The 19,257-nt window shown below is 46.1% G+C and overlaps 1 protein-coding gene across 1 annotated transcript in view; it reads right to left on the reverse strand.

Annotated features, from left to right (window-relative positions):
- The window catches only part of STARD8 (StAR related lipid transfer domain containing 8), a 75,025-nt gene that overhangs the window by 34,196 nt on the left and 21,572 nt on the right, over positions 1 to 19,257 (reverse strand). The window lies entirely within an intron of this gene.

Raw genomic sequence — 19,257 nt, forward strand, 5'->3', positions numbered from 1 at the left:
AACTTGCCATTCCCACCTTGCTCAGGCCCCAGCATTGTGCAACTTCTCCAGTACCCAAAGTCCAAACTGTACTTCCACAGAGACAGGCATGAAAAACTAGGGGCATCTGATTTATCACGGCAGGAGAGGGCTCCCAAGAGTTGTTAGCATCAGAAACTCTGCTTAAATTCAACAATAAACAGAGTTCAGTTATGGTTTCTCGCTTGCCTTTTCTCACTAGGGTCCAACACAAGTCCACAGTCTTGATTTCACTATTGAATTGAGGACTCCTATTAGGCAGGGCTAGAGGAACCCAGGGCCATATGTCATACAAACAATCATCTTCCATGTTTATAATACAGAAATTAATGAGAGATGGCTCACTCACGTTTATCCAGCAAATCTATGGCAGGAACAATACCTGTATACACATTATGGTTATTTTGTCCATACCTAACAGATGGGAGACAGGAAACTGAGATTCTTGGAAAGGAAGAACTTGTTTGCTAGAGTACCCAAAACAGATGAGAGAAAAAAATCAATGTTTCTTAAAACAACATCTTTCTTATGGTCACCTAAAGCAAGTGACAGAGCCATACCTAACTCCAGGTGGCCCCCCCTGTCTGGCCTTCAGTCCACTAGGCCAAATTAGAATTCCCTCACCTATTGTCCTGCCAACCCTGATGAGAATCAGAGGAGAAATGAGGAATCAGGGCTACCTCCATTGTGTACCCCATCTTTCCTCTGAATGGCAAATGGGTGGCTGGCACTTTGTTCAGGGTGAGCCAAATCCCTGTAGATCTTGGATGTGAATGAGGCCTGTACAACAGAACATACTTTTAGAAACAAAATACTACCCATAGTCAGGCATCTTTATGATGGATGGAAAGGAAGATGACCTCCTTCCTGAGGCTGGGCTGTTATATTTTAAGCATCCTCTAAGACTCTGATTTGGGGCCAAACTTATCTTGCTTCTGGAAAATGCTAGAAGGTTATAAAAGTGTGAGTCGTACAATTATCCTCTAGCTTCTTAAAGGCAAGAAATCATGTCAAGTCAAAGTCAATTCCATCCATCCTATGGCACCAAGCACCGAGCCTAAAATAATTTCTCATAGAGGTTTGCTCATGGGTGAGTGAATGTTGAAAGATATTCAAATGACAACCATGAATAAATTATAATCCTATGAGTAATGAGCAAACCAAACTGATCTTTTAGTAGATACATTAAACAGAATAATATTTGATGTGTTGTAAGATACAAGGTTTTTTTTTTTTTTTTTGAGGTAAAGTTGATTTATATCATTGTATTTGTTTTAGGGGTTAAAGGTTCAAGCCTCCATGAATGTATGTTTTCATATCATACGACCATCAAAGCCCCAGTAATCCTCCACCATGCCCCCACCCCACCCACATACCCTCTGGTTGCCTCCGTTTTTCAGTCAGGTGTCAAGGGTGTGTTACTGCTTCGGTTTTGTCTGACCCTTTGTTTTATTTCTCTATATTGCACATGTGGTGAAACCATCCAGTATTTGTCTTCCTCCTTCTGACTTATTTTTTTTTATAAGATTTATTTATTTATTTATTTATACAATCACTGGGTACAGTCAGAAGCGCGGGAGGGTGAGAGAATTCACCAGAGCCAGAGCGGGGAGCAGAGCAGGCAGAAGGACCGAGGAACACTGCTGAGGGGAGCAGCGGGTGGCAGGAGAGGTCTGTGCGCCATGCGGGACCCTCCTCTGGTGGCCAGGGAGCAGCCGGGAATCTAACCGGCGCTGCAGAGGCTGCGGGCAGCTTCACAACCCAGAGCTCAACCGCTGCACCACCGGGGAGGCCCTGACTTATTTTGATTAACATTGTCCTCTCCAGTTCCATCCATGTTGTCACAAATCACTATAGTTCATCCATTTTATAGCTGTGTAGTACTCCATTATGAATATTTACCACACTTTTCCAATCCACTCCTCTGCCCATTGACACTTAAGTTGTTTCCATAACCTGGCTATTGTAAATAGTGCTGCAATGAACATTGGGGTGCATATATCCCTGCAAATTAGTATTTTTGAATTCTTTGGGTAGGTACCTAGTAGTGCAATGCTGGGTCTTATGGAAGATCCATTTTTAATATTTTGAGAAATCTCCATATTGTTTTTTTAGGTCAAGATAACCAGAAAACTACAAAAAGGAAAACAACAAAAAGAGTACAAAAAGAATTAAAAAAGTAATTGCTATAAATAACTAGAACAAGAACTTCACTGGCACAGAGTAGATACTTAATAAAAACATCAGTTGAATGATTAAGTGAACACAAATAATCAGGGAAGCTATAATCCTAATATTTGTCATGGACACTGTGACATAATGAAATGGCGCCATCATTGTCTAGGTTATTTCTTGGGATCTTTCTGATCTCCTTCCCTTACCCCATGAGCTTCAGAAAGGCAATGAGAGTTCAATCTCTTCAGAATGGCAAAGATACCCACTCCCTTCTATCATCACACCTTCTATCATCACACTAGCTCCTGCTCCCCAAGCAACCCCACTTCACGATTTAAGCCAGTATATCTTGCATGGAAGAGATATTCAGTAATAGTGCCTGAAATGAAAAAGTGGCTGGTAACTTTTTACAGACTCCTTTCCAGGCTGCATTTTGAGTGACTTTGGAAATAACTAGAGCTTTTAAGACTCTGGTGTCCCTTTTCCACAAGCCTTCTCTATTGCCTGTGTGCCCTAGATTGCCACTGCTACTGCCCTGGCTGCCAACTCAACCATCAGGCAAGGAGACATAAAGCATGAGGGCAGACGGAAAAAGCCTCAGGTGTCTATGTGTATTTTATGACCAAAGCATGAGGCTTGCCTCATTCCACTACTACCAAAGCCTAGCTGTATCATACCAAAAGCAGAACAATGAATTCTGGAGCCAGAAAACTGGGTACAAGCCCAATTTTGAGACTGTGTGACCTTGAGCAAACTACTCACCAACTTCCCCTACCTCCATTTCCTCATCTGTAAAATATGGGTGAGAATCACAGTCCTGATCTTATAATGGGTATTAAGTAGATCTGCTAGATGAAATCACTTGGAATGGTGGCTGGTACATAATAAGTGCTCCTGAGTGTTCATATGGTAACTGGACAATGTTGGAGAAAACCCTGGATCAGTGAATAGGAGAGTTGGGTGCTAGTCCCAGGTCTAACACCTTCCAGCTATGTCACTCAGGGCAAGTCATTGTGTGCCTCTAACCATCAGTTTCTTCACTTGTGACATGAGGATGCAGCATCATCCCTGGAGGGCATTGTTGAGATAATGAACTTAAGGGTGTACTCTAAGGGGTTGTGGCGGGGGGCAAGATGGCACTAAATGTATTGCAGAGGAAGGCTTTTTTCCAGGGTCAATCAGCCTTTTTCTTCTTGGTGATGGCAAAGAGAAATAATATATACCATTGCCTTGAGCCTCACTCCAGGACACTTGGGTCGCAATAAACACCCAAAGCCCTGAACAGTGCTCAGGATCCTGTCCTCTTGTCTGGGACTCTTCCAGACTCTTCCAGGGAAGCAGCTCCCAAGATAAAATGTAGGAGGAGATGGAAGAGGAAAAAAGAGGGAGCTCTTCCTTTCCACCACAGGGACCACCATCAGTCCACCATAGCCTGACCTCAGCCTGAAACCAAATCTAGTGCCCGTGAAGTTGGAGAGAAGCTTGGGAGTAAGGGGAGTAGCTTTAATAGACCCTGCCCAGAGCCTGGTCCAGCTCAACCCTTGATTATAGGTCTCTAGGTCTTGGCTGCCTCAATTCAGGCACACCGAGCCCGCCCCTTGGTCACCACCCATTCACCCTGTCTCCAGTCTCTGAAAGGAAGCCCTTAGAGGCCCTGGGGTGACACCACATAGGGCATAGATTTGAGGTCACTCAAGGAAGGCTCTGGGCTTTTCTTGGATTTGGAGCCCCTTCAGTAGGCACTTCCCCAGAGCTTTTCCTTAATACCCCAAAACACACACATTCTCTCTCTCTCTCTCTCTCTCTCTCTCTCTCTCTCTCTCTCTCTCTCTCTCTCATAGATTTGGTCCCCAGGCAGGGCCCAGGCTTCATACACATTAACCTGTCAGGCACTTGCAGGGGCTGGGGAGAAAAACAGGGTAGACAGGACCAACAGCCAGGGTACCTGGTATCCAACCACTCTGATGCCAGTGGGGGAAGCAACAGCAGCCCTAGATGAAGAATGCCCAATCCAGACAGGTGGGCAGCCAAGTTAGGTCCCAGGGACAGGGAGGGAGGAGAAAGCAAGGCTTCCAGGTTGGACACCTAATGTCTCTAGATCAACAGACTCCTCTCAAGCAACACCAGGAAGGCAGCTACTGGACCCTACCCACACCAAGGCTCCTAGATCAGGAGGCAGGACTGCAACTCTGACTTCTACCCTGCTTCTGCCATAGAGGAGCTGTGTGACCTTGCTAAGAGTTTGGCTGTCTCTGGGCCACAGTGTCCGCAGAGATACTGTCAGAGGGTCTGATTCGTGGATTTCCAGAGATTCTGTCCATTCTGTGCATTCACATCCTACCTCATGACACAACCCAGTTCACTGTTTCCTCCCTGCCATTTGGTGAGGGGGGGTGGGGAGTAGGGGAGAATTTACTAGGGAAAAGGAACGAGCAGAGCCTGGGAATTTTTTAAGTGCTCAAAGAAATATAAATATATTTCCACTTTAAAAAAAAAATGCGAAGGCCTCCCCGGTGGCACAGCGGTTGAGCGCTGGGTTGCGAAGCTGCCCGCAGCCTCTGCAGCGCCAGTTCGATCCCCGGCTGCTCCCTGGCCACCAGAGGAGGGTCCCACATGGCGCACAGACCTCTCCTGCCACCCGCTGCTCCCCTCAGAAGTGTACTTCGGTCCTTCTGCCTGCTCTGCTCCCCGCTCTGGCTCTGGTGAATTCTCTCACCCTCCCGTGCTTCTGACTGTACCCAGTGCTTGTATGTGTAAATAAATAAATCTTAAAAAATAAATAAAAAGACAAAGTGCCAGGCACTCTGGGGGACTCACTGAAGTGAGAAAAAGCCTTGGAATGGAGGTTTGAACTGATGAAAGAGGTGCTATCAGGGCTACTGTCAGGAGCTAAGGGACAGGGCAAAACGTCAGGACCTGCAGCGATGAGGGAGGGTGTGAGGAACTACCCCCTTACTACTGTGTAGTGACATCCCAGGAGATGAAGAGCAAAAAAAGGGGTAAGACGACAGACAGACAATGGAATGAACAGGCGAAAGCAGAGGCTTAAGGTCAGACATCCAGTAGGACAGGAAGAGAGGAGGATGCTAGTGCAACACCAGAGGCAGAGATGAAGAAAGAAGTACTGGAGGAACCTGGGGGTCAGGAACATACTCTTTGCTAAACCCCTACTGTGTGTTAATAACCAAGATGCCCTTTTTGAGTGGCAGATGAAGACAGCAGGAGAGAGGGGTAGTGGTGAAACCAGCAGGGCTGTCTGGATAATAACAGGATGGGGCCCCTTGGGACTGAAAGGCCTAAATATGAATTAGAATATGAACAGAGCTTTCCCTTAATACCCTGAAACTCTCTCTCTCTCTCTCTCTCTCTCTCTCTCTCTCTCTCTCTCTCTCTCTCTCTCTCTCTCAGATTTGGTCCCCAGGCAGGGCCCAGGCTTCATATGCATTAACCTGTCAGGCACTTGCAGGGGGCTGGGGAGAGGAACAGGTAAGCAGGATCAACAGCCAGGGTGTTGATCTCAGTGCCAAGTGTTGACCTCTGCATGCGGGGTGGAAGCTGTGATAAAGGGGACTGCAAGGCAGGGTGGGGTTTAGACAAATGGGCATAGTACTAATGGATGGAAAAGGAATGGAATCCAAGACAGGGGAACTTTCTGGACCACCGTGCTGGCAGGGAAGTGCAGCTGAGCCCTAACCTCCTAGCCAGGGTGCCTGGCTCTGTTCACCTGACTTCCAGCGCGGCTTGTCCCATCGTGTGCCCTTCACAGCCCTCGGAGTCCACGGGGTTCTTGTCCCGAGCTTTGGGCGCCACAGGACTGGCCCCCCAACCCGGCGCCGCCTGGGTCATGGGTCCGTGGGCGCCTTCCGAGCCCCACCGGCAGCTACCGCTCCAGCAGCACTGGCACCTCCAGTGGTCTCACCTCAAGTGAGTGATAGCTGAGACGGCTCCCAGGGAGGGGCTTACGGAAGAGCAATAGCCCGGCTGCCCCACCCCCTCATCAGCGCCTAGAAACTTCCACTCCTTCACCTTGAGCAGGAAACTCGCACCCACCTTCTCTCTCCTTTAAGCACGCAGGCTCTAAGTCGTCCAGCTCTCCTACTTGACCTCCCCATCGCCCTTGGGCTGCTTCTCCCAGGTTAGAATCCCACTCCCTGCCTTTTCTATCCTGGTCCCCATATTTATGAGCTGTTTTGCCACAGATCCCACTGCTTTCTGCTCTCTTCTCCCAGGGTGAGACAGTCTTTTCAGTCTCCTCCTAGCTACCTCAGATCTCCCCAAGCAGACATGGCAAAAGACCTTGTGCAAAGCCAGATAAAGAGGGAGAACGATGTCCTGCCATCTTGGCAAACTGATTTGCTCATTCTTCAGCCTCCTGGTCATCCTGCTTCTCATCACCTCCACCCCCATTTTCTGTCTTTCTAACCAGAGCAACAGGACCTTGGGTTCCAACATGGGCACCCTGAAAGAGGGTCTTTTATTATCAAGAATGTTCTGGACCTTATGAGCAGCTTTCCTTTCAGACTCTCTAATGGGTGCAAAACAGAGGCCCAAGAATGCGAATGACTTGGCCATCCTGTAAATGGGGGATAGTTATCTCTATTGCAGGACTGTGGTGAGGGGCCAGACGGGCAGGGCATGATACCTGGCACAAAGTATACTCTCCATAAAGAAAGACTGAATTTTAGGATAAAATAAATGGTTACTGGGGAATCTACTCCCCCCGCCCCACACATACACACACAAAGCCTGGACTCCTGGGCCCTAAGTTGCATATAGCCCTTTCCCTTACCTCTAACCTCCACCCAAGCCAGCAAACTTGCATAACCTGACTTGGGGATGCTGGGGAGTCCTATCTATCTTTGTTTACTGTGGAAGGAAGACAGACAGCTGCCAAGCTGTCAAGGCTGGTTATTTCCATTCCACTTCTGGTGCGGGCCATGAAGTGGGGCTGAGATTCTAATACTGGCTCTGCACTAAGTGAGGCATAACCTGGACCATTTTTCCTGTGTGGGTCTTAGTTTCCTGTAACAAGAGGCTAATAATTCTATGACCCAATGGGAATAATGATAAGAAGATACACAGGTGAAGACCACAGCCCCTTACTCTAAGTTTTCTATACCTCTTTCCAGGAGACTAGTTAAGCAGCCCCATTTGTGGAGGTTTAGCCTAGAGAAAGGAAGAAGAGTTTGTTAATTGAGGATGCTTATTTACATAAGATTTATCCCCACTTTTCATAGATTCAGTGTTAGAGCTAAAGGGAATTAAATATTAAAGTATTGATCTCCATGCCATTCAACTTTTTTCCCAGGACAGTGCCAGCACACGGTGGGTGTTCACAAGATATTTATTAAGTGAATGCATTCTTCACATGGGGAAGAGGACTTACCCAAGGTCACACAATGAGTCTATTTCAGAATGAAGACAGATCTCTTGTCTACTCCTTCATTTACTAGGCGATTTTGTTTCACTGCATTTTTTCTGTTTTTTCCCCATCTGATCATAAAGCAATGGGGAACCCATCCCTGTCTCCCAGGACCCTCTGTCCTTTCAGCAGTCCCCATGCTGGACTAGCTCAGCCAGAATAAACAGCTGCTGGGATACCTCTCTGGGCCCATCTTGGTGTTGCCAAACCTTCGACTTCTGAGTTTCTAGTGACCCCTGCACTGCCCCTGCGACAGAGTTAAGTTCCCCTCTAAGGAAACGGAAGCCCCAGTCAGCTTCCTCTGAGCATAGGAGCTTCCCTTTTGCTCATGGTAGAATGGGAGTGTGGGACATAGCCCCTGGGTAGCAGCAGCCTAGAAGGAAGGGTGGCAGCAGTCATTTCCTACCCTGCTAAGGCATCTCCCTCTCTAGCCAATCCCTCCCTTTTTTCCTGAGTTCTGCTGCTTTGGCCCCAATCAGAACAGTGAATGAGAGGGATCCAAAGTTAAACTTGAATCACAGAACCTTAGAACTGGGAAAGATCATAGAGGTCACATGTTTGCATCTCCTCCAGACCCCACTGTAGGAATGTGCTCCATTAGCCAAGGGGAGGGCCATCTGACCTAACTTTTTCCACCTTCATAAAATGGACAGGATAACACCTGCCTGGCTGTGTTGCTGTGGGAAGAACCGTGAGGGAAAAAATGTGGGGGAGGTGAAATCGAGGAAAAGCTAATGTGTTGTGAGCACTAACTAAATGCCTGGCATGTTCTTTGTAAGTGTTGATTTTTTTTTTTTTGCTTATTAATCTGTGTAATTAACCACAACCCTCTAAAGTAGGTACTTTTATCATCATCATCACCATTGTCATCATCATTGTCATCATTGTCCCCATCATCTACATTTCACAGATGGGGAAACTGGGATAACAACAGTAATGTCACTTGTTGCGTCCTCACAGCTAATGGCAGACTACAAGCCCTGAACCTCAGTCCAGAACCCTGAATTCATATAATGGTGCCCATCATCCTTACTGCAGAGAATGATCCATCATAAAGATTCCATAAGTTTACCCATGCCTGGGTAGCTGGGATTTTTGTACCCAAGTACCCCTAAGGGCCGAGGGAGAAGAAAGTGAAGGAGCCCTAGAGGGCTGAACATGTAATCTGAAGTCCTGGCTCCAAGCAGGGAAAATCCTTGAGGTTCCTGCTCTTAAATATTTACTTGAATTTCCCAGGTAACTCCATTGTATATCAATTTTGTTTTCATATAAAAGTGGATATTTTTCTCCTTTTACCCTTTGAGGAAAGTTAGCATTCCTGGAAGGTAGGTGACATTGGTCCTTTTCCTTCACGTCTACAGTCCTGTGCCTTTTACCGCGGGGCACCAGACACCTGGCTCATGATGAGCCCTTAGTTCCTGACGATAACCTACCTTCAAGAAGTTTGCGATATGACCCAAACTTCTGAACACTTGCCACATACAAGTTATACATCATGATAGCTCAATGAAGAGTAATTAACATAGTCCTCATTTTTAGTGGGAAAATTATAGCACAGAGGGAGATACGGCAGTTTGCCCAGGATCGCACAGTCTGGAAGTGACCCCTGGGCTTTACACTCAGACTGTCAGCCTTGGCTAGTAGCCACTATACGTATTGGCTCTCAAACCACAGCAGAGCCTCTCACCCACCTATTTCTCCAGGAAGATTGAGTTAATTCTTGGCGGAAGCATGTCTTATTCCACTTAGATGACCAGCTCCTTGAAGACAGAGACCTACTGTTTCTGCTCCCAACTCCTCCTTCCCAAGACCCACGCGAAGCCAGGGGCTGTACTGTGCACAGGGCTTGTCCGCCATTCATGTGTGCAACTGACTGTGTCCTGAACACTGACAGTCTCTTGCACCTAACTCTGTTGGTGCTGGCAGGGGAGCACTAGCATTTCACACAGGAGTCCTCAGCCACCCTCCACGGCAAAGCTCCAACTTCAGAAATGGCTGCCCATCACCTTCAGGGACGAGTCTACACTTCTGAGGTTGACATTCAGAGTGTTGTCGAAGCTCACTCAGCCGAATCAGCTGGCATTCATTCCCGGAACACACTAAATTTTGTTAAAACTCCAAATGTGTGACATGTGCTCTTCTCTCTCACAAAAATGCTCATCCTTATTTTCTTGGCTTATTTCACAAACACGTGTATGGTGTTTGCAGTATTCTTGGAGCTGTTCTATGCTCTTTGCACATTTTAAATCATACACTATTACAGGAACCCTGTAGGTAAAATTATTGTCCCATTTTACAGATAAGGAAACTGAGGCACAAAGAGTTATGTGTCCTATCTCCTACACCTGGAAAAACACAACATATCATTTCAGCCCTTCCTAATGATAGCACAAACCATTCTGTTCTTGGATACTTTCCCACAGCTTAGTTACATTAGCAATCATTCTCTACTGAGTTACCAGTATGCCTTCCGCCCCAGTAAGACTGCATTCTCTGAAGGCAGGGACTGTACTTTACTACTTATGACTCAGAATGGAGTTGGGCATAAAACTGACACATAGGGAATATGGGTTAAAGGACTGAATGAAGAGTGAGTGAGTGAGAGGTCCAGAAGCAGCCTTGACCATACCAAATCATGGCTGAGTGATATGGGTGTTCTTTCTCCAGTGTCATTATGGCAGACAGATGAAATGATGACTCAATGACTGAGCATGAAGTGCAAGCACAGGTGGTGAGAGGGAAAGAGAAAGATGTCCCCCACACCTCATTTTGCCATCTGTGTGGCTGAACCAAACCTGGTTCCCTGTCCACAAAGCCATTTGGGCTGATGGGACGTCTAGTAAGCCATGAAAGTCAGCAGCTGTGGGGCACAGATGCAGAGAAGATAGCAGTAGGAGTGCTACTTCTAGCACGTTCTGTGGCTTTCCAGTTGAAGGCAGAAAGATGTAAAACCTGGGCTTTAGCGTTTCCCGGTCTCCACTGACTGTGTGATGATGGCTCAGTCATTTGCCTTCTCAGCATCTCAGTCAAATGGGAAGGGAGGATGCTTCAGTACTTTGCAGCCAAGTCTTAAAAGATTTGCTGGATGGGCAGCAACAGTGTACTCATGTGTGGATTTTATGAGCTCTAGAGAACGGTCTCTTAAGAACTGCAACTCCCAAACCATTCTTGGGTTTAAACACCAGCTTCAACACTTACTAGAAGACATGTCAAGTCATTTCCCTGGCCTGTTTCCTCACCTACCACCCTACACTACTATGTGGCTCAGATGCTTAAGCATCAAAAAGATGTCTTTGTTGGAGGCAAACTCAGCCTGTAGTCCTTCACCTAGGCTCATTGCATTCTTCCTGTCCTTGTATTACATTAGCGGCTCAATGCTTTTATCTGGGAGGTAGAGAGTTCATCCATAGCAGTCCCCTAGGACCACTCCCCAGCCTGAGTACACATACCTTTACCCAGATCAGAACATGCAGAAACCTGTTCTCTATCATCTGGCAAGCTGCAGCACCAACCCACAGTAGCATGTACCTTGTGGTCAGCTCAGGGATCCAGGGCTCTGTCCATTTGAGCAAATGATCTTTTGTGTCAGACAGGCAATAGTCTGCCTCCTGCATCCCCACCCTCTTGTGACTCGCCAGGAGACCTGGCAGGTCGTGGCAACAGACAGGTTTCATTTGCATCCATCATCGGTATGTTCTCCCGGGACTTTAGGCCAGTGTATTGAAAGAGCACTGTGGGGTCCAGGCTCTCACAGAAATCATCAGGGGGCAGCTACTCCATCCCCTCATGGTACACACAGAAATCCCGGCTCTGAGAACCAAGCAAGTCAGGGCCTTGCACCTGGGCATTGCCCCGCAGTATTTGCCGAAAGCTTACCCTGCCCTAGAGATTTGGTTTTCCAGAGTCCTCACTAGGCCTCAGTGGTTCAAGCAATGAAGTCAGAAAAAGGGATTCCAGAGAAATCCCAGAGTTCTCTAGGGGAAAGATCTCCTATAATTTCTCCTTCTTGTGGGGTCCTCAGGTAACCTATGCTGAGGTCTAGAAACAAAAGCTGGCAACAGACAGGTTCTTAAATAAACAGCACCTGTTAAACAGCTAGGGCACCTGTACACATAGCTGTGAAAGGGGCGGAGCACTAGGCCTGCCCCCTCCAGTTCCCGCATGATTATGGATTGGAAACCAGGCAGCCATGCTGGAACTCTGGAGGAGGAGTCTTGTAAAAAAAAAAAAAGAAAACAAAAAAACAACCCAGGCCAGAAGTCCAGTTGGAAGGCCTGAAGGGCAGAATTAGCCCTGTCAGCTGTATCCCACTGATTGGACACCTCAGGGGCAGGGGACTACATTTCTTGTCAAAATAGAACCCCAAACCCTGTTCAGTGAGTGGTCCCATGAGCATGGGGCCTTGTCTTGAAGTCTGGAGGGGTCCCAGCAGGATCTAAGAGTTCAGGGCCCTAGGACAGTGCCCCTGGATTAGCCACCCTTTGCCCCCTGTTGACCCTCCTTTCCCAACTCTTTTCTACCCAAGCCCAGTGTGTTCTGCTTCCAGTTTAACCAAGGAGGGTCTTCTCTTGATCTAAGGTGTTTTACTCCATGCCTGGTGGTGCCAACCCACTCTGCTTTTGTCTTGCTGCATAACTTTGGTCACTTTGCTTGTCTTTTCAAGGTTACGGGTATCTTTATCTGGGTCTAAAAAAGGTTAGATGGGCTAGATCAGCTTATGAATTGTGACCAGGGAGGAGCCTTGGGGCCAACCTTAGGCATGTTTCAGGATTGGAGAATAAGAGAAGGCTGAGCTTGGAGGTTCCAGCCCCACCCTACCCCATCTCCTCCAGTCAGATCCATGCTGCTTTTTATCTGTTTTATATATTGGGGCTTGAAATAGGATACAGTTGGGACTGGGGTGGGGGCGGGGGTGGGAGGGGAAAAATTTTCAATCTGTATCAAGAAAAACTTTCAATCACAATCACCTTCTGTGATCATTACAGACATAATACAGTAGCCAGCACATTATAATGATGACAGGTCCCGCTTATTGAGTGCTGTTAGGTGCCACACATTGTTACAGGCTGTGCCTGAGTCATCTCATTTCATCCTTCCAAATCTTCTCAGAGATTATTATTATTATTATTATTAATTTTTACAGATAGGAAACTGAGGCTCAGAGAAATCAAGCAACTTATCCAAGATCACACAGTTAATAAGGGGTGTAGGTACAATTTGGATTTGAATACAGGTAGTTTGGCTCTAAGGCCTTTGTTCTTCATCAGTACAACCAGTGGTTCTCAATATATATTGAATTATTTTTATTAAGATAGTGGTTATTGTTTTCACTGGTAAATTATTTATCTCTTGTCAGTAAAGTGGGCTGAGTTCACCTCAGTGTGATGATACCTAAAATCCTATCTTGTCCTCAGAATGGGCATGTTGCCTCTGTGGCAGTCAGGTCTGTTTACACAGCACCCTTGTGTGCAAATATGCTAAGGAAAACCTGCAGACTACCCACTTCTCCAAACAGTGGACAGAGGGAAAATGCTGAGTTTGTGAAGAAAATATGTGCAGCCTTGCATGCTCAGAGCCTAGGAAAAAAAAAAAAACAAAACAGGCAGGAGCAAACCTGGTATGAACGTGTAGGTGGTCAGATGGTGTGTGTGTCACCGACATGCTAATGTGCCACGCTCAACCCTTCCTGCCCCCTCCACTGTAAACATCACCATGTAGTCTTTCTCCTTCTCCTTTTTCCCCTTCTCTGGCCCCCTCTGCCTTTCTCTTCTTCTCTCCACTCTCTCTTTGTTCAGCAAGATTCATAATAACTTGCTAAACCACAACCCTCTTATTTCTTATATTTCCACTTTGCAGGGGAATTTTGCAGCTGGTCCCCATTGTTTCTCCTGATTACCCTCCCCTTTCTGGTCACATTAATCTCTTTAGGGACCCCACCCACCTCCCCTAGACTGGTTCCCTTAACTGTACCCCCTCGACCCTTTACCCCTATTCTCGTCTATCCAAGCCACCAACTCCCTGGGCAGCAAATCCCTTCCCTTCTCTGGGTCTCAGTTTCTCTATCTGTTAAAGATTGAAGGGGAATAACTGGACTGAATGGTATATGAGGAGCTTTACAGTGCTGATTTCCAGTGGAAAACTGAATCTTCTTGGCCACTGCTTGAGCGCTTGCTTGCTCGCTTGCTTGCTCTCTCTTGCTCTCTCCGCCCCCCAAACAAACACACAAACACACACACACACCCCACATTTGTGGGTGTGCATTGTGTCAGGAAATCTGATGGCATTATTTGGGACCAGAATCTGATGAAATGAGAGCTGAGGGAGTTAGGGGGTAGGAACAGCAGCTGCAAAATATTTGAACTGAAGCATCATTTTGGAAATAACTTTAGAAAAGTTGTTCTTTTAGCTGGGTTTGGGTCCAAAGGAAGATCAGGAATTGTGTACCCAGGATGAGGACAGGGGCAGAGGCTTAACCCCTCCAGGCATATCACACCCCTGGCATTCACCACCTGCCTGTTTAAACAAGTCACAGAACTAGGGCCAATGGGACCCAGCCCCAGCTGGACCAAGGTTCCTCTTCTCAAGATGCTTACAACCAGGTTGCAGAGACAACATGGAGTTGAATAAAGCACTCTTGCAGTTTCCAAAGTGCTTTCATTTCTATTGTCTCATTGGTCTTTACACCCACCATATGAGACAGCAGGAGAGGAACTATTTTGTCATCTTATAGAACAGAAAACTGAGAGTCAGAGAGGAGACAGAATCAACCCAGATGATACAGTAAGCAAGTAGAGCGCAGAGACATAGATACAAGTGTCCAGTCTCCAAAGTCAGAGCTTTGTCTGAAGCATCACGAGCTTGTGTTTTCAATAGCTTGGACAGTAGAAGTTTTGGGGGAAAGTACCACATAAACCTCCTAACAGCAGCTAATTCTGGAAAGTGGGAATGAAGACTTATGGAACCCTGGCTCCCCATTTTATATCCAGACACACAGGTTGAAATTTTTTCCATGGATGGAGCTGGAAGGGATCATGCTCAGCGAAATAAGCCAGAAAGAAAAAGAAAAATACCAGATGGTCTCACTCATAGCAGGAATCTAGAAAACTTAAATAAGGGACCAGGAAAAAGAATAACTATAAGAAAGAAAATATCAAAATCAAGAAACAACTATGAACCAGAGACACTCTATGGGGGGTGGGGGGCGGGGAAAGGAGGGATTGGGGTCAAAATAAGGGGGTTGTAATTGTATGGGGAATATAAAAATAAAATCTAAATAAAAAAGAGACTTAAATAGAAATAAATTAAATAATATTACTAAAAATTTAGTAGATGAAAAAATTATAATATTTGAATCTGAAAACTTTGCATAAGTAGATTTAAAAGTAAGCTTTAGAGTCACAATTGTGTTAACTTTTTCCTTTCTATAAGGAATTCAAAGGGAATTTAGAAAGAATTTAGTAAAAGGGTAATACTCTGAATAACACAAATAAAAACACTAGTCTCTGAAATGATATCTGAAATTGTTTGAATTATATCTCTTTACATGAAAAGGAGTATTTGTTTTTACAATAAAATCTGCAATCGTCTTTGAAAAAAAGAAAAAGAAAATTTTTCCAGAGTATGTATTTTATTTCTAACCCACAGATAAGAAGAAATAGTTCCAATAGAAAGCAGAACACGGGCCTTGCTGTAAGACAGAAACACAGTCTGTTTGGGATTTCAGGGAGGAAAGGATGATGTTTTCACCAAGCTCCTGAGAATGACAAATACCAAAACACCTCCATGGAGGCAGGGAAGTCCAGCGTCCCAGAGACAGTGGCTGGCAGCTTTCCATCTCAGTGGCTGTTACAGACTTCTGAGACAACAAGCCTGCCTAGAAGGAGTTCTTCCTGAAAAAAATAGGTGTATACAGCAGGCAGGATTTCCTGTTTTCTTTCCTTTCCTCATTTTATATTGTGAGATACCTGGGCCATAGCCCAGGGCTTGGGAAAAACCTGCTTCATCCAATCACCCCTCGCCTGTACTATGATCACAGATCACTCGGGTGACATCCAGCAGGGCCAGTCCAGCCAAACACCGGCAGGAGATAGAGGAACAAGCAGACTTACAAACAGAAGGGGGCCCCAGCCAGGCCTCCCCACACGCTTTTCACAATTTTTCACCAGGGTGCGGGAGTCAGTATCAAATGATCCAATCGTCAGATTGATCACATTTTTGGAAAATCAAGGTCAGATCCCTTTATGGTTAAGGATCCTATAACCAGAGTGTGTACGATCTTGAAAGGCCTTAGGGTCCACCCTATCCACTCTCCTTATTTTAATGATAAGAAGTGGGGGTCCTGAGCCTCCCCTGGTGGTGCAGTGGTTGAGCGCTGGGCTGCGCAGCTGCCCGCAGCCTCTGCAGCGCCGGTTCGATCCCCGGCCACCAGCGAGGGTCCCACATGGCGCGCAGACCTCTCCTGCCACACCCGCTGTTCCCCTCAGCAGTGTATTTCGTCAGTCTGCCTGTTCTGTTCCCCGCTCTGGCTCTGGTGAATTCTCTTACCTTCCCGCACTTCTGACTATACCCAGTGCTCCTATAAAAATAAATAAATAAACAATAAAAAAAAAAAAAAAACAAAGTGGGGGCCCAGAAGGAGAAAGCACTTGTCCAAGGTCACAGTTTGTTAGCAACCAAAACTTTCCCCCTGATTGTATCTTAATCCCCTCTGACAAATGATACTTACTGTTAGCCAGGCCTCAGGAGAGCTCATGAACAGACATGAGAAGGCAAACACATCTGGTTGTGGGTGACCTGAGGTGTCAGAGGGATATCTGATCCTTCCATCATTGTACCAGAAGTTGCCCTCTGGCCTACACACTGGCTCCCTGGTGTGGGGATGGGGCTCTGCAGCCATGACTAAACATTGGCCCTCCCCATCCTAGAGGCCCAGGGGCTCATTGCTGACCTCATATCCTGCTTCCTTTGTCTCAAATCAGACTTCTGGATTGGAGACATTTTTCCCTTCCCCACCCTATTGCTGGGGTTCGTCACAGTGGTGGTACTGGGGTAATTATTTAATCACTGTAATGTGTGAATTTTCAGGAGTTTTATGTAGCATCTCACTCCCACAGTCACACTTAGTCCCCACAACAATGTAGGAGCTGTGCATTTGGATCCTCATTTTAAAACTAGAAAACCGAGGCTTAGAGAAATAATTGCACAACTAATAAGTGACAGGAATCAGGATTCAGATCCAGACCTAGATGAATTTTCCAGAAACTGAGTTCTTTACATCAGCTTAAGTCTACCTTTTTTGCGTGTTTCTTGGCATGGATGGATGAGCAGATGTGTGGATGGAAGGATGGAGCAAATAGTTCCTGAATATTCTTTCTCTATGATTGCCTGTGTGTCAGGTAGGGGCATACACAAAGACATGAGAACAGTTTCTACCATGAGAGAGTTGACTATCTCAGTGAATGGTTCTCAAATTTTTGCATTGCATTTGGTGGCTAAACATGGCTAAACATTCCACACACAACTGGAGCTGGAGCATCCCACACAGCCAACCAAAAGTAAGAAAATTTATTGGAAGCCTTCATATCTGGCTTACAAATTGGTGTGAATTTTTCATGCTATCCCATAGCCCATATCTATGTCTGCTTTTCTATATAAGCGACTTTTTGCCCCCTGATCTTTTATGGAAAACATATGACTACAAGCAGATTCTTGGAAGCATCTTGCAGAAAGAGGTTTTGCTTACCTCTGGGCCCAGGGGATACATGCTTCTCAAAAGGAAAAGCAAAAGACAGTGGTAGCTTTTCATGTGGTCAATGTGGTGTTTCTCTGAAAAACAAAGGTTTGTGTGGACAAAGTATGTGTGTCTGTGCTGGCAGCGCACGTGTAACACCCTGATGATCCATGTCTCTACCCTGCCAACTAGCTGTGATCTAGGCAGGTTCCACAGCCCAGAAGCCAGAACTGGAAAGAATTCACATGGAAAGTTTTTTTCCTAAAATACCGTTTGCATTGGCCCTTTCAGTAACAAAATGGCAGCCACCTCCCAGCAACAAATAGCTGAGAGGGGAGAAAGCCAGATGAACTTACAGCCATACATGCGGGGCAACGAAGTTGTTACTCTGCAGATATCCGGGGCAGGCAAAGCACTGGCCTACTTTTGCTGGCTTGCTTGAGACAAGAAGCATGGACTTCATAAGACTGAACATAGTGTGCGGTTTGTGGATAGTTAATTTGTATCTGATTTTTCTTGGTTTTAAAGGGAGGTTCTAAGTGCCAGCCTACTTAGATGATCCTGGGGAAAACAAGAAAAGGGGATGGGATCTTTGTGCCACATGTTGAAGGGAGCAGAGCATCTCTGGGGGTAGATGCTGAGATAACAGCAGTGAGATCAACTTATGACAGCTCCAAGTGTCAGGAGCAGGGAGCGCTGAAGATTCTGAAACAACTGTTGCTCCCTGGCTTAAGAGTCTCCTTTGGAGAAAGACAAATACCAGATGATTTTACCCATATGTAGAATATAAGGAAACGAAACAAAGGGCCAGACCAAACTAAACCAAAACAAACCTTAGAAATCTGACTGCACAATGGAGGCTACCAGAGGGGGAGGGAAGGCGATGAGGAGCAAAGTAGGCATGGGCCCAGCAGACAATGCAGGAGGACTATGGGAACCTTGGTGGTGGATGTGGTATGGTGACAAACACTCAAAAAAGTGGGAACCTACACCCCCTAATCATGTACAGTGTTATAAACTAACATTACCTCACAAAGAAATAATACAATGTTGCTGTTGTGTTTTGTTTTCTTTTTAAAGAAGTCTACTTTTGGCCTTCTTCTCTTTCCAAACCTTGAAGGACTTTGTGTTTTGTTTTTAATAAAGGAGGCCATTCCATTCCCCTGTGGAATGTATTCTCTGAAATATCCTGCTTCAAGGGCACATGGACACAGAGTTGGAAGCCTCTGTTCTTAGGAGCCCTACTTCCTATGTTTTCATTTTTCTTCTCAAAAAGCAAACCAAAGCAACTCTTCCTGTTTCTGGGCTTGGGATATGGAAGGTCACACAGCAGGGATCCTCTAGCAATCAGATCAGGAGGGGCCTCTGAGAGCAGCCCTTTGGCTGCCCTGCCATGGGAGGAGGGCTGTGTGAATGGAATTTAGTTCTATGGACAGAGGAGGAGGACAAGCAGATGGGGCCCCAGTCTGTGATGGGGGAACAGCGCTGCTTCTGAAGCCAAAGTGCTTGCCTTTGCCTCTGCTCTTATCCAGGCTGACCACAGCCTGGGCTCAATGGGGCTTTCACTAATTGAGCTGCTGATTTTCAGCCATTGGTTACTGTAAATTGGGAGTCAGTTTAGGGAAGAGTCATTAGAACTGACAGAGGTGGTTGTAGGAACTGGAGCTTTTCACTCTCGGGAAGGACAGGTAATGGGGAGGATTTTAGTGGTGAGTGGAGAATTGGGCTGTAGTCTCAATTTTACCGCTGACTTTCTGCTGTTGTGTAAACCACCTACCTTCTCTAGACTTCAGGTTCCCCAACTGCAATAAGAGCACTGGACTGTATGGGCTGCAAAGATCTCTTTTACCTCTCTTCTCTCATATTTTGTTGACAATGCCAGAAAATTAGTCATAGGGACTTCAAGGGGTGA

This window comes from Talpa occidentalis, unplaced genomic scaffold, assembly GCF_014898055.3.
Source record: "Talpa occidentalis isolate TD23 unplaced genomic scaffold, MPIMG_talOcc4v2.1 talOcc4.15, whole genome shotgun sequence".
Lineage (NCBI taxonomy): Eukaryota > Metazoa > Chordata > Mammalia > Eulipotyphla > Talpidae > Talpa > Talpa occidentalis.